At 37.1% G+C, this 14,077-nt stretch overlaps 2 long non-coding RNA genes across 3 annotated transcripts; both read right to left on the bottom strand.

Annotated features, from left to right (window-relative positions):
• Positions 1–325: 325 nt before the first annotated feature.
• Positions 326–1,538, bottom strand: LOC113653850. Its single transcript, XR_003443180.2, has 3 exons — positions 1,477–1,538; positions 721–813; positions 326–620 (listed from the first exon to the last, which is right to left on the bottom strand). It is a non-coding gene; the product is annotated as an uncharacterized LOC113653850 (long non-coding RNA).
• Positions 1,539–6,069: 4,531 nt separating this feature from the next.
• Positions 6,070–9,818, bottom strand: LOC125139657. 2 transcript variants are annotated; one of them, XR_007138713.1, is made up of 5 exons: positions 9,124–9,818; positions 8,759–8,895; positions 8,510–8,584; positions 7,200–8,291; positions 6,071–6,686 (listed from the first exon to the last, which is right to left on the bottom strand). It is a non-coding gene; the product is annotated as an uncharacterized LOC125139657 (long non-coding RNA). The 2 variants fall into 2 exon arrangements; XR_007138712.1 differs by having other exon boundaries at positions 6,070–6,686; positions 8,759–9,818.
• Positions 9,819–14,077: the final 4,259 nt, after the last annotated feature.

Consider the following 14,077-nt stretch of genomic DNA (forward strand, 5'->3'; position numbering starts at 1 on the left):
AATCGATGGAATTGCTTCCTTGTAATTTAAACTGTTTAAGTTAACTGGACATAATTTTGTTTATTTAAAATTGGCCAAACAGGTTGAATTCAGCCAACAAAAGGAGATTAGTTTCAAATAACTCAATTAAATCATGGACAGTGGTTCCATCCAATTGGCTTTTGTTACTGTTACTCAATGATTTCGATTTAAAGTTACACCCTTCAAAACAGCATTTGTTTGTGTGTGATTGTCTTGTAGAGTAAAAAAACCCACAAAGAAATGTAACAATTTATAAAGCTGTATTTGCCAAACTTGCAATAAACAGTTTTTTAAACAGCCTGCTCAGTCAATATATTAAAGAGTCTTTGAACATGTGCAAAATTCTTATGCAAAATATAAGATTATCTAAAATAACTTTGCAGTCTTTTGATTCAAAAACAAAGTCAGAAGGTGAAAATTAAAACTCGGCTAACAAGATAACTACAATTAAATAAAATACATTTACAAGAAGTAAAAAAAAAGAAAAAAAGAAATCAAACATGCAACCAAAATGTCCAGATGGTAGTGTAACGATGTCTAACAATTATTAAATGCCATATATCCTGGATTGCCTCCTCTGCAGTGGCATTGTCTGTATCCTAAAGTGGATATATTTAAAAAAAACACATTACTCTTAAATTCCTGTTTATCAGCTTTAAAAAAAACATTTAGAATCCATTTTAAAAAGCATATACTCACAAAACACTCCTGAAACAGTCTGGTAGGTTCTTCATTTAGGTAGGCACAAAGAGCTTCGATTATACACACTCTCCTCACTTCGATGTCATCAGTCTAAAGATTTTCAAATAAGAACAAAGTTTTAAAATTCCAGGCTGTTGTGCTGGGGTAAGTTTGAGCTAAACTATGCAGAACATTATCCATATACAGTAGTGTTATACATGAAACATCTGTCTGACTAGGAAACTAGTGGGCACCAAGAGGTGTTTATTTTTTTCTCCAATTACTCCTCCTCTGTTTGCAAAGATTATATGAACCGACAAAAAAAAATCACGTCAGACATATGCTAACGTTAGCAACAAGCACGTGTACATACATACACGCTTGTATGAACCGACGAAAAAAAATCACCTCAGACATATGCTAACGTTAGCAACAAGCATGTGTACATACATACACGCTTGTATGAACCGACGGAAAAAAAAATCACCTCAGACATATGCTAGCGTTAGCAACAAGCACGTGTACATACATACATACATGCTTATATGAACCAACAGAAAAAAAACTTATGCCAGCAAAATACAAACTTTGTAACTGGGAACATATAACACGGCTAACGTTATTAAATGTGACCTGACAGAAATAGCTCATGTTACTGTGAACGAAAAATAGCACTTGACATTTAGTAAACTTATTAACATTAAACAAACATCGGTTTTAGAGTAATCATTTATTGTCAGAAAGATTTCTATATATTAGACTATTTACACTCACCGTTTCAAAGTGCTTTCCAAAAACCTCGTCTGACACCATTCACCATCTTCCCTCTTTCACGCCGTCTTCATCCAATACATTCGAAATCGTTACTTCCGTTTTTTTGAATCGCGAAATTAAACGCTTTACGCTAGTTTAACGACTGATTATTAAGTATAGTGGAACATGACACATTTTAAGTTAATTAAACGCAATACAATAGTGTTTTGATGGGGAATGAAATGTATGTGTTATTTTAACAAAACATATTTGGGTAAAACAAACAGTGCTGCAAAACCATTTTTTTTTTTGAGTGTGGTTCTAAAAGTGCTGTCTATTCCAGCATCCTCTGCACCGGTAGAGCATGTCTTTATCAAAGGTGGGCTCATTGTGAGACCACATTGTGCACCATAAAATGGTCACAGCCCTTGAAAAGCAATATGGCCCTGGTTTAGTGGTTGACTGTGCACTATAGTACATTTCATGTTCAGTGTTCATTACAACTCATGTTACAAGACCAGAGAGCTGTGTTTGTAAAGGAGTTTGTTGTTGATTAAGCACCGTAATAAAGCTTTAAGTTTGTTGTTATGACTAGCTGATAGATTTAAACTCTAGTCTGAGTATTTCCTCAGCCTATTTAAATGTGGGGGAGAGGCATTAAATAAGTGAAATGTCAGCTTTAACTGAGGACATCATACTGTATTGTGATACAATAATAAAATGGGTTCATTTGTATTTTCATGCACTTGTAACATAATAAAAGTTCTACATATACCCTTCTTTTCTTTGAAACCTTGTTTGCTAGGAAACTAGTTCTGTTGACATAAAATAAAAATGTTCAATGGCAATGACAAGATGTAATAGTTTTTATATTGTCATTGGGTTAATGGGTTGAAAGGTTAAAATATTAATAGAATGTAAACATTTACAATACCAATTTATAATCTTTTTTAATTTAATTACTTTCTGTACTCGGGCGGACTCGGCCTTTAAGAACTCGGACTTGAGTCCAACTCGGGCCCTTTTGGACTCGGTCTCAGACTTGGACTTGATGTTTAAGGACTTGGTCTTGACTCGTACTCAACAAAGGTGGACTCGGACCCCAAAGGTGGACTCTATTACATCATTGTGAATTACTTCATTACATCAGGACGTAAAAGAACTGGTGAACTGGATTTTTTAACTGGTTCATTAAATTGAACTGTCCGAAAGAACCGGTTCGCGGAAAAGAATCGAACTTCCCATCACCAGTGTGTGTGTGTTGTGCTCAGTACAGTTCAGTTCAGTTATTGAGAAGTCTGATGGCTTGTGCGAAAAAACTGTTACACAGTCTGGTCATGAGGCCCGAATGCTTCGGTGCCTTTTTCCAGATGACAGGAGGGTGAAGAGTGTGTGTGTGAGGGGTGTGTGTGGGGTGAAGAGTGTGTGTGAGGGGTGTGTGGGGTCATCCACAATGCTGTTGGCTTTATGGATGCAGTGTGTGGTGTAAGTATCCATGATAGAGGGAAGAGAGACTCTAATGATCTTCCCAGCTAACCTCACTATCCGCTGCAGGGTCTTCCGATCCGAGATGGTGGACAGTGAGGCAGCTGCTCGGGATGCTCTCAATGGTCCCTCCGTAAAACATGGTCAGGATGGCGGGAGGGAGATGTGCCTTTCTCAGCCTTCATAGGAAATAAAGACGCTGCTGGGCTTTCTTGGTGATGGAGCTGGTGTTTTGTGACCAGGTGAGGTTCACCGCTAAATGAACACCAAGAAATTTGGTGCTCTTGACGATCTCTACAGATGACCTGTTGATGTTCAGCGGAGAGTGTTCGCTCTGTTCTCTCCTGAAGTCAACAACCATCTCTTTAGTTTTGTCCACATTCAGAGACAGGTTGTTGGTGTAGAACCAACAACCTGTCTGAATCGTCGTTCTTGCTGATGAGACCCACCATGGTCGTGTCATCAGCAAACTTGATGATATGGTTCAATCTGTGCATTGCTGCACAGTCACGAATCAGCGGAGTCAACAGCAGTGGACTGAGCACACAGCCCTGAGGAGCTCCAGTGTTCAGTGTGGTACTGCTAGAGATGCTGTTCCTGATCCGGACTGACTGAGGTCTCCCAGTCAGAAAGTCCAAGATCCAGTTGCAGAAGGAGGTGTTTAGTCCCAGCAGGCTCAGCTTCTCAATCAGGTGCTGAGGGATGATTGTGTTGAATGCTGAACTAAAGTCTATGAACAGCATCCGTACAGAAGTGTCTTTTTGTCCAGGTGGGTGAGGGCTAAGTGGAGGGCTGTGGTAATGGCATCGTCTATGGAGCGGTTTGGATGATACGAGAACTGTAGGGGGTCCAGGGAGGGTGATAACTGGGTCTTGATGTGCCTCATGAAGAGCTTCTCAAAGCACTTCATAACTATGGCTGTGAGTGCGACGGGACGATAATCATTGAGGCAGGACACTGTAAACTTCTTGGGGACAGAACAATGGTGGTAGTCTTGAGTCACGTAGGAACAATGGCGCTGCTCGGAGAAATGTTGAAGATGTCAGTAAAGACATCCTCTAGCTGTTCAGCACATTCTCTGAGCACCCTGCCAGGAATGTTGTCTGGTCCAGCAGCTTTCCATGGGTTAACCCTCTGGGGTCTAAGGGTATTTTTAGGGCCTGGAGAAGTTTTGTCAAACCCTGAAATTTGTGCTTTTTTTCAGTTGCTTATAAATATATAAATGGCTAAAGTCTAATATCACTGTAATCAGCACAAACTGGACTACAATAATATGTGAGCAGCATGTATGTACATGCTTGTGTTTTTGAGAAAACAATGTTTATGTGTGGTTAGTGAAAAATTAAACATTATAAATCACTTGAATAAGGCCATAAAACACATACAGAACGTCGGTTCACAGGACTTTTGAGAACTGGATCTTGTATGCTAGTGTTTTTGCTTCAAAATTATGTGAAAAAAATCATCTTGTTTACTCGCTCACAGAAAACAATATATTGATTTAAATTTTCTAAGACACTTTTTGTTTGTAAAGGGCATATGCGAGTAGGCATCAACTATCATGCATATTAGTGTGATTCACTCCTGAGAAGACAAAGGCCTGCATAATGAGCTGCATAATGAGCTGCATAATGAGCCTTACAGGTAAGTGTGTGACAGAGAGGAGTTACAAGAAAGAATGTGAGGACAAAATAAATGTGTATATCTTGTGTTTGTAGTTTATTTAGAATCTTTAACTATCACACAAAACCACTTTAGAAGTTAGTAATAACACAGAAGACACAATCAGGGCAAAACTGTGCAACAAAAAAGTGTCAACAGGAAGTGCAAGATAAAAAAGGGTGTAAGGTTTGTAGAAGCCCCACTAACCTACTCTGTCACATAGTACCCAGAATTATACAGTTATACATCTTTGTGTCACTCTAGGAAACAGTTCCTTTTCAGCTGAACACACAAGTGAACATCACATCCCTGGCATTTCCAAGCACATGTCCGGATTTCATGTACTGAGTCATTCCTGTGTCTCGGGGGCATGTACGTGATTACCCCAATCACCTCAGTTCATTTGCATACGAACAGCGCGCTCAGAGGGAGAACAAATTAGTTATAATTAGGTGAAACAGGAGAAACCGGACCTCTCCTTACATTCTTACGGATTACATAAAAATAGTATATTTTATAGTATAATAGTATATATAATATTTGTTTTTGACTAGATTTTTTTATTTAAAAGTAGACATTTCAAGCTTTCTATTCATATATTTATCTTGTATTTGAGGCAAGTATTTGCTGAGATTCGGGTTATTTTATTTATGTGTCTGTGAAGATTCGTGACCGAGACCGAGATGGCAGAGAACACAGTCTGTTTATTTTCTTTATTCTACAGAAGCACAGTGTATAGTTGTTATTATGCGTGTATACAAATAAAAACCCTTTACAGATTTGATTGATGTATTGCTCTTATCTGTACGATCGACACTGAAAGTGTAATTTAAGTTCATTTCGGCCTTAACACGAGATTATGCCACAAAACACGTCTACGCATTCATCGACTCCAGAGAGTTAATATAATCAATTTAACACATTTGAAAAGTTCTTTGTAATCATAACTTTAGTTGAATACGTTTCTTACATTTAAGTTTTGCAACTAAAACCCAGTACAGGCATCCATGTGTCAAACGTGGGTGTTTTACATGTCTTAAAGATGTAAATAAAGTTAATAAACTAATCTTCATCAACTTACAAAAACTTACAAAAAAAAAGCATAATTTTGAAATGTTTCTTTCGCCCCATCAGTTGTTTCAAAAACTAATGTAACTGAGTTAAACACTTATACGTTGATAAGACATTAAATCATAACCATTTCCATTTGTATCGGTTCAGTTATTCACACATTATTCAACAGCTCGAGCTCACAGTTCTCTCAGCACAACATGTCTCAGTTCAGTGTACAGGAGTTACATATAACTCCGGGATATTAGTTTATTTAGAGTCGGACCGACTGTCAGGCATGACCGAAAGTGTGTAACTTTAGTAACTTGTGGATCAGCGCTGACTCAAGACGCGAACTGTTTAGAACGAATCAGTCCGATTTGGTGAACTGGTTCATCCAGTTCACTAAAAAGAACTGGTTCAAAAGAAAGATTCGTTCACGAACCGGCCATAACTAGTCTGTGCACAGTCTACTATTTTCAGCCTGGTACCTGAATGCCTTTTAACCTTGTCACCAATTATGTAATATCCTTAGGTGCAGATATATGTAGATGCAGATGTAACCCATCTAAGGGAAAATACACCGCTGCTAGGTTCGTTGGAGTTCAAGTAAGACAAAGCAACACAACAAATAGATTCACTTTAAAGAACTTTAGTGAGCTAACAAAACAGTACAAATTCACAAAACATTACCCGGCAAAAAAAACTAACAAAAAAAACAAAACAATTGAATGTGTGTTTATGTTTATCAGTGTACAGTATGTGTATTTTGTATGTGTGTGTACGTGAATCAAAATAGTCAATATGAGTTTTAAATTCCTTTGTCCTCAATAACCTTCCAAATAGACTTGAGATGGACTTGTGTAGGTAACAGTCATACCAAACACCGCAGTTCCTTTGATATGTCTCAAAATTGGATCTGCAAGGAAAACCTTGACTCCTCCTGGAAACAGATTTCTCATCAAACTGGGTGGCTCGCCATCTGGTTCACCATCCAAATCTCTGTGCCAAACAAAGGCCTCTACAGACCTGACCTGCATTTACAAAACAGTTGTAGAGCATTCATTTAAACATCATTTACATTACTATTAGGCCTAATAACATTCAAATAAACCCAGAAATACTGTATGTATGACCATTAATGACTTAAATATATGCTGAGCTGCATAACTTTGAATAAGTTTTGTTTTTTTGTAAAAAAAACAAACAAACAAACAAAAAACAAAACAAAAAAAACAAAACAAATTAATTTAACCAATAAAGATTATACTGTACACTGTAAAAAACGATTCGTTGGCTGAATAACCATTACTTATAAAAATAAATAAACTAAACACAAATAAAGTAATTGTAACTTGCCATTCTCTACTTAGCACATATAGTGTGTGTAACATAAATATATAAGTTACAAGGTGAACCTGTCAGGGAGCTCTCTGACTCTTCTCCCGTGCCCCGCCCGTAAGGAGCGGCTCGCCGGCTTACTAATTTCACACACCTGACTCTCATTTCACTCACCATGTATAACCCCCTCTCACCCCCCCACTCACCGTCAGTTTTTATCCATGGTTTGGCTGTTCATTCCTCGACACTCCTGAGTTCAGCTTCGCGCTTCTCCTAAGCGCTCCCCTGGGTGTTACACCGACTGCCTTTCTTCCCATAACTCTGGACTTTGTGGGCCGCGCTTCCACCGCGCACCACCGGATTACTACTACTTCCGTGTTTTTGGCAAATAAACTGCTTTCACTCCGGCTTCCTCCTCTGTGTCTCGCATAACAGAACCTAAGTGTATGCCTAAATATTATGAAAAAACATAAGTCACGTCAACTAAAGTGCATCAAAACTAATTATAACATAATATTTTAAGTATATGACTGAGCCATGTGATATGCAAATCTGGAAAAAACTGGATCCATCTGGTGATGCGCACGTAAAGACGGTGGAAAGGGGTAAGCTTAACTTTCTATAAACTAAGCAAAATATTTGATTTTGAGGTTTTGACATTAATAAACACTTGTTTGTAGTGTTGGGTGAAGATATTTTCTGAAAAACGCAAAGAGGCGAAGACGCTGAAAAGGGGTAAGATTTGTTGAGGTTGTTACATGTTTCTCCTCCCACATGGAAAGAACCTATATAAACATATATGTTTCAATATAGGTTTTGATATAGGTTTTTGATATATGTGACGTATATAAAATTGGCCATTTTCCTATATTATATGTACATATATGCACGCATACATATACCTATATAGGTACATATATGCACGTATATTATGCACCTATATGTTCACCTATATAATAGTAAAATTAAAATCCATAGCTGCTAGATAACATAAATAAAAGTCCAAAATGTAGAAATGTACATTATATATTTACTTCAGATCAATCAAATAATACAAAACAAAAAATATAGTACAAGAACAAAAATAAGAAAAAAAAAAAAACCTGCTAGGCACCATAAATAAAAGTCCAAAATATAGAAATGTACTGTACATTATGTATTTACAAGAACAATCAAATAGTACAAGAACCAAAATAAGACAAAAAACTGAACAGAAAAAAAAATATATATCTTTTAGCTCTTCTCAGCTCCGTGAGCTTGCCCTCGGCTGGCTGCCGGCCACTTCTTCAACGTAGCATCTAGAGAAGACAAAATAATAAGACATTATTATTATTATTATTATTAGTAGTAGTAGTAGTAGTACTAGTAGTATACTATATGTTTCATCAGGACTTGTCTTATATAAAAAAAAAAAAACACTATACAAATAAGATTCCCTTATCCCCCATAAAAATCTTACTCATCATGAATGTATTGTAATGTAACAACACACACAGGATGCAGACTGGTAGTGTACCTTATTCTTTGAAAGTCTGTCATGACCCTCCTCCTGGTGCTTGTATTTGGAAGCCCCTCCCTTTTTATTGTCAACCTTGAGAGAGAGAAACAAACTGATTAGCCCAACTCTTATTAACTTATTTTACATCACCTTGCATATACATCTTGTCAACAAAGCACATAAAATCATCATAGATGACACAATTACAAATCTACACACATGCCTACACATTAAGAAACAAGAGAGAGAGATAACCAAGTCAGTTACCTTTTTCTTTGAAGCCTTCTTAGTCGGCCCCTAGCTGCTCACTGTACTTTGTTTGGGATGTGAGGACGTTTTATTTGCCATTGTGTGCCATCTTTCCCCATCTCGATCAGTTTAATTTGGAGAGTTTTTTTCAAGTTCTGGTGCAATAAAATTTAAATGTTATCATGAACTGCAAACGTTTTTCTAATCATGTTTACCAAATCTAACATTATTGGACTAAAGCAATTTAGCATACGGCTAACATGAAAGCTAAGCTATATTCAGGTACCTAGCAAGATTCATTTTATACTTCTTTAAGTACGAGCAAAACCATTTAATGTGGTATTTAACTACATAAGGTCAGGTAAAGTTTGCGTGTAACTTACTGAATAATTCTGGCTCGGTGCTCTTGGCGGCCTTTTCGCCATTCCAGCTTCTCGGTTTTATCAGTCCTTTCAAAAAGTCTCTAAGTGAAAAATTCCGGACACAGTAGAGGGGCAAAATACTATGGACCCCTCTATCCTCACCCTCAGTCCATTCAAGTAGGACATAGCGGCTCTCCAATGCTTTTATCGCCATTTTACTCCCAGCCACTATCTGTCGGCGGCAAAAATTAAAAACAGCGCGCTGGACGCATGCGGATGACGTCATCAACTACGCAGCGCGCTGGCCGCATGCGGATGACGTCATCAACTACGCAGCGTGCTGGGCCGCATGCGGATAACATCAACTACGCAACGCTGTAGTGGTCGATCTAAGCTTGCCAGTATAAATAACGTTATGGAAATAAGACGCAAGAAAAGTATTAGTATGGATCCACAGTTGCCAAAATGAGATGAGCTACAAAATGATCATGCCATTAGCTAAATAGAAGACATATCTTGTATGTATAGGGCTTATATGTGGATATATGTGAAGCAATAGGAGGCCTGTATATGCATATATGCACCTCACATTTGCATATATGCAGCATATATGAAACCTATATGTGGCATATATACGCATAAATGCAGCATATATATTGCCATATATGCGCATATATCCACATATAGATTCTTTCCATGTGGGCTTCTAGTTCAGAGCAAGAAAGTGTTGCAAAGGGGCAGCATGAAGGAAGTGTCCTGTTGGAAGTGAACTTTCATTTGTTAATGTGACACATTTGGTGTAATTCATGATGTGTGGTTTTAGGCTTCACCATTGCATTGCAGCCTGTTTCAAAAAATAAAGTGAAATGCTTTATTTTGTGTGATTTGCTTGTATAATTTATTTTAGTGAAGTGACATATGGTGACCCATACTAGGAATTTGTGCTCCGTGTTTAACCCATCCAAGCAGCAGTGCAGTATGCAGACCAATAGCTGATAATCTACAATAAGTTAAAATTTTACATTGGTTCAACTCAATTATTTATTTATTTATTTTAATTTATTTTTTTTAAACATGAGCTTAAATTAAGTTAACTTGCAATTACTTGGTAGATTCTACCATGTTACATATATTTTTAAATAAACAATGTTGTGTGTACCCAAAAATTTAAGTACATATAACAACGGTTTTCTTGTTAATTTTAAGTATTTTTTTCTTCCAAGTTGGGTTTACTTGTGATGCAAAAAGTGTGCTGCAAAAATGGTGCATACATATTTTAAGTATATCCAACACACCATTTTTACCAGTGTGGTTTTTTTTTTTAAGTGAAATGAAAATATGAAATGCAAGGAAACATGCATCCACATTCATAAGAACTAAGGAATAATATACATATATTCCCAACATTGGCCCATTTGACCCATACCATTTGCTTCCAAGTTTAATATTTCCTCCTTTGATAACTAAACCCAACAGAAGACTATTTATATAATCAAAAGAAAAATACAATTTAAGAATAACAAAATAATTGATTAAAATGAATTATCTTTACTTTGTAATTCGAATCTAAAAATATCTCAAAAAAAAAAAAATCAATAAAATCCAGTTTTGTGTCTCTTAAAACTGCCGCTGAAATGAACCGTGTGCTCCATTTGTGCAGTATCACCCTACACCGCTGGTGACAACTCATTTAACCATTCAGCAACGCCAGAAGGCGGGACAAAGTGTTAGATTACTATATGATTGGTTTAAAATGAAAATAACACGGGACAAGGTATCACAGTGAAATATTACTGGTCTCAAAGTTAAAAGAATAAATGATAACGAATAAAAATGATATTTTCCTCTATTTAAGAATTAAACTAACTTTTTTTAACTGGATTACACAGACATAGACACAGGGAGCTGAATTAACATGAACCTTTATTTAGGTATAACGAGCGGAACACCGGCACATCCACACTTGCTCGGCGCCAACAGACTGAACTCTCCTAACAGCACTCCCTACTGGACAACCTTGTCTATAGCATTCCATTTACTACACATACCACCCCTAAAAACTCCAATTTCAAGAATCTTAATTAAGAAAGGTAAAAGATTTTTTTTTTTGGTCATTGTTTTAGTGATCTTTTGTTTGTGTCTGTTCATGTATTTGAAAAATCATAAGACAAATTGCTTGAGTGAATATAAACACTTGGTCAAAAAGTGGTTTTATTCTGATTTATTATATTTCTTATCATCAACAAACATACAACAATGAATTTATTGTATGCAGAACATTCACATTTAAAGTAACAGATTTATTTATTCCTGGGTCTGTCAAGACAGACAGCACTTAACATGACTATTAAAGTCTATCCAAGGAATATTCTGGGTGAGCTCATAAGCAGCATTTGTTGATGAGCACAACAATAATTGACAACTTTTTTTAAGCTCAACTTGTATTAAAAGCAGATTATTCCAAAACATCACTGTTATACATCCAAAATAAGTCAAAATGTATTGAATTTAGAACACACCCACAAATTCTCACACATTTGAGGTTTTATGTAATTCAATCACATCTGCCAAGGAATATTTCATAGGAACGTATAATGTCCCTGTGATTGAAACTGTAATACGGTGTGAAGTCTACAAGGTTGTCTGCATTTACTAGTTCAGTTGCCTCTGCCAGGTTGGGAACCTCAATTTTATAAGATATGTAGTCGCAGTCAAAACAGACTGTACTGTATATTCATTCATTTTCTACCGCTTATCCAAACTTATTCTCGGGCGTCATTGGGCATCAAGGCAGGATACACCCTGGACGGAGTGCCAACCCATCGCAAGGCACACACACACACACACACATACATACACACAGAGAGAGTAAATGACCGTATATGGTTGTCACTTTAAATGTTTCTTGAGGTTGTTGCATGTTTCAGCATGTTTCTTGAGCATGTTAGGTTATGCAGTAGGGGGAGTAACGCAAAGGTAATTAAATCAGCAGAGAGAAAAGAATGAAGATTCATGTTCCTGTACAGTCCATATACATTTATGTGAGCATCCAGTGAGCAGAGACTAAATTCTGCTTAATTTCATCTTAGTTCCCTTTGGTAAAGCGAAGCGAGGTATGTGATGTCGACATGTGTTATAGTTTATTTGAGCCTGTTAGTATGTACATGTTAATCATTGAGCTATTTTTGTTAATCGTTTCATATTGTCTTCATTCACTTTATCATTTATATTTTATATGTTTCTCTGCAAATGTGAACTTTATTTATTGTATTTTTTTGTATATGAGTCGTATTTATTTATGTTGTTTCTTTGTGTGGTTTCACGGTGCTACGCAAACTAAACTTTAATGGCGCTCTTCGTGAGCGAAATAAAGAAAGAAGCACCTGTCGGAAATTCTCTGTGTCTATGGATACCAATGGGCAGCTACACACACTCATTCACTCACACAATTTAGAGATGCTAATCAACCTAGCATGCATGTCTTTGGACCGGGGGAGGAAACCGGAGTACCTGGAGGAAACCCCCGAAGGCACGGGGAGAACATGCAAACTCCACACACACAAGGCGGAGGCGGGATTTGAACCCCCAACCCTGGAGGTGTGAGGTGAACGTGCTAACCACTAAGCCACCGTGTCCCCCTGGACTGTACATCTGACATTCAAAACAATACAAAGATTAATTTATGATATGTTCCTCACAAGTCTAAATTCTGGTAGACTACTAGCATTTGCTATACACACACTAGTAACTTCAGAGGTGAATGGTGTTTAAGGCATGAAGGTGATGACATTAGGCCTGATCAACCTGCTGTCCTCACCTTTCCTAGGGTGACCAGATTTACAAATTATACATTTGTATACAATGTAAAGTATAGTATAGTATTTTGGCAATAAACACTATTTTTGCTTTTCCCATCCACAGCTCTTGTACAGTAACTATCACTTTTCATATAATAATCCCAAAAAGGGGTGTGTCTAAGGTCCAGGACAAGCAACTTTAACTAGCATAAATGTGGACGTGTGCAGTTTCTGTCTTATCCATAAACTTGCTTTGTTCACAAGACGTCATTTAAAGAAGGCACTTTTTGTGATAATTATTTATAAGTTGAAGCAGCACATAATATCAGCAGTAGGTCATGCTTCTGGCATTTTATTATCATAACCAAAATTCTTCTTAAACATGCCCCTTTAGCAGAAGAATTGATTTACATTTTAACTTTTTAATTTCTAAATGTTTAATTGCTTTTTAAAGGTTAAGAGCAAGATCATGTCATACCTGGCAGAACCTTATGAATTTGGAGGGACTGAAGGAACAGATATTATTTTCGATGGCAGTAAATCTGGAAGTCTGTTCTAAAAGATATGTGTTTTGGGTCAGTGGGTCAATATCTGTACTTTTTACTTCTTACATTTCCCAAACGGACTCGTTACTTTTAGTATTATTCCTTCTCATTGAGCGCTGTTTCCAGCCTATCATCCTATCATTGTGCGGCTTTTTCCCCCATGTGACTGGTGTACTGTATTATTTACTGGCTATCAGACATAGACTAAGGATAGCGGAGCTAACAATGAGCAGCATGCCTACAAAAGGAATGGCTAATGTTCATTCAGAGGGAGTCACCGATGTTAAAATAACTAACAACGAGGACATTCCTGAACACACATGGCCATATATGAGGGAGATGTTTGAAATAATCGGCGTCAAAAAGGATTCCTGGCGAATGCGTTGCGAATTGTGTCAACCCAAAAAACACGAAGTGATTAATTTTGTCATTTGTAAAACATCACAATAATTTTGAGTTGTTTTCAAGGACAGAGCTGGAATCTCCCTACAGTTTGTGATATGGCCTTGGTGATACACTTGGTATACATTATATTTCCAAAAGTATTGGGTCCCCTGACGTTTCCTGCTATATGTGGTTGTTTTCTAATCTCATCCCTACTGAACACCTTTGGGATGAATGTGAACGCTGACT

The sequence above is a fragment of the Tachysurus fulvidraco genome, chromosome 19 (assembly GCF_022655615.1).
Source record: "Tachysurus fulvidraco isolate hzauxx_2018 chromosome 19, HZAU_PFXX_2.0, whole genome shotgun sequence".
In the NCBI taxonomy this organism is placed as follows: Eukaryota; Metazoa; Chordata; class Actinopteri; order Siluriformes; family Bagridae; genus Tachysurus; species Tachysurus fulvidraco.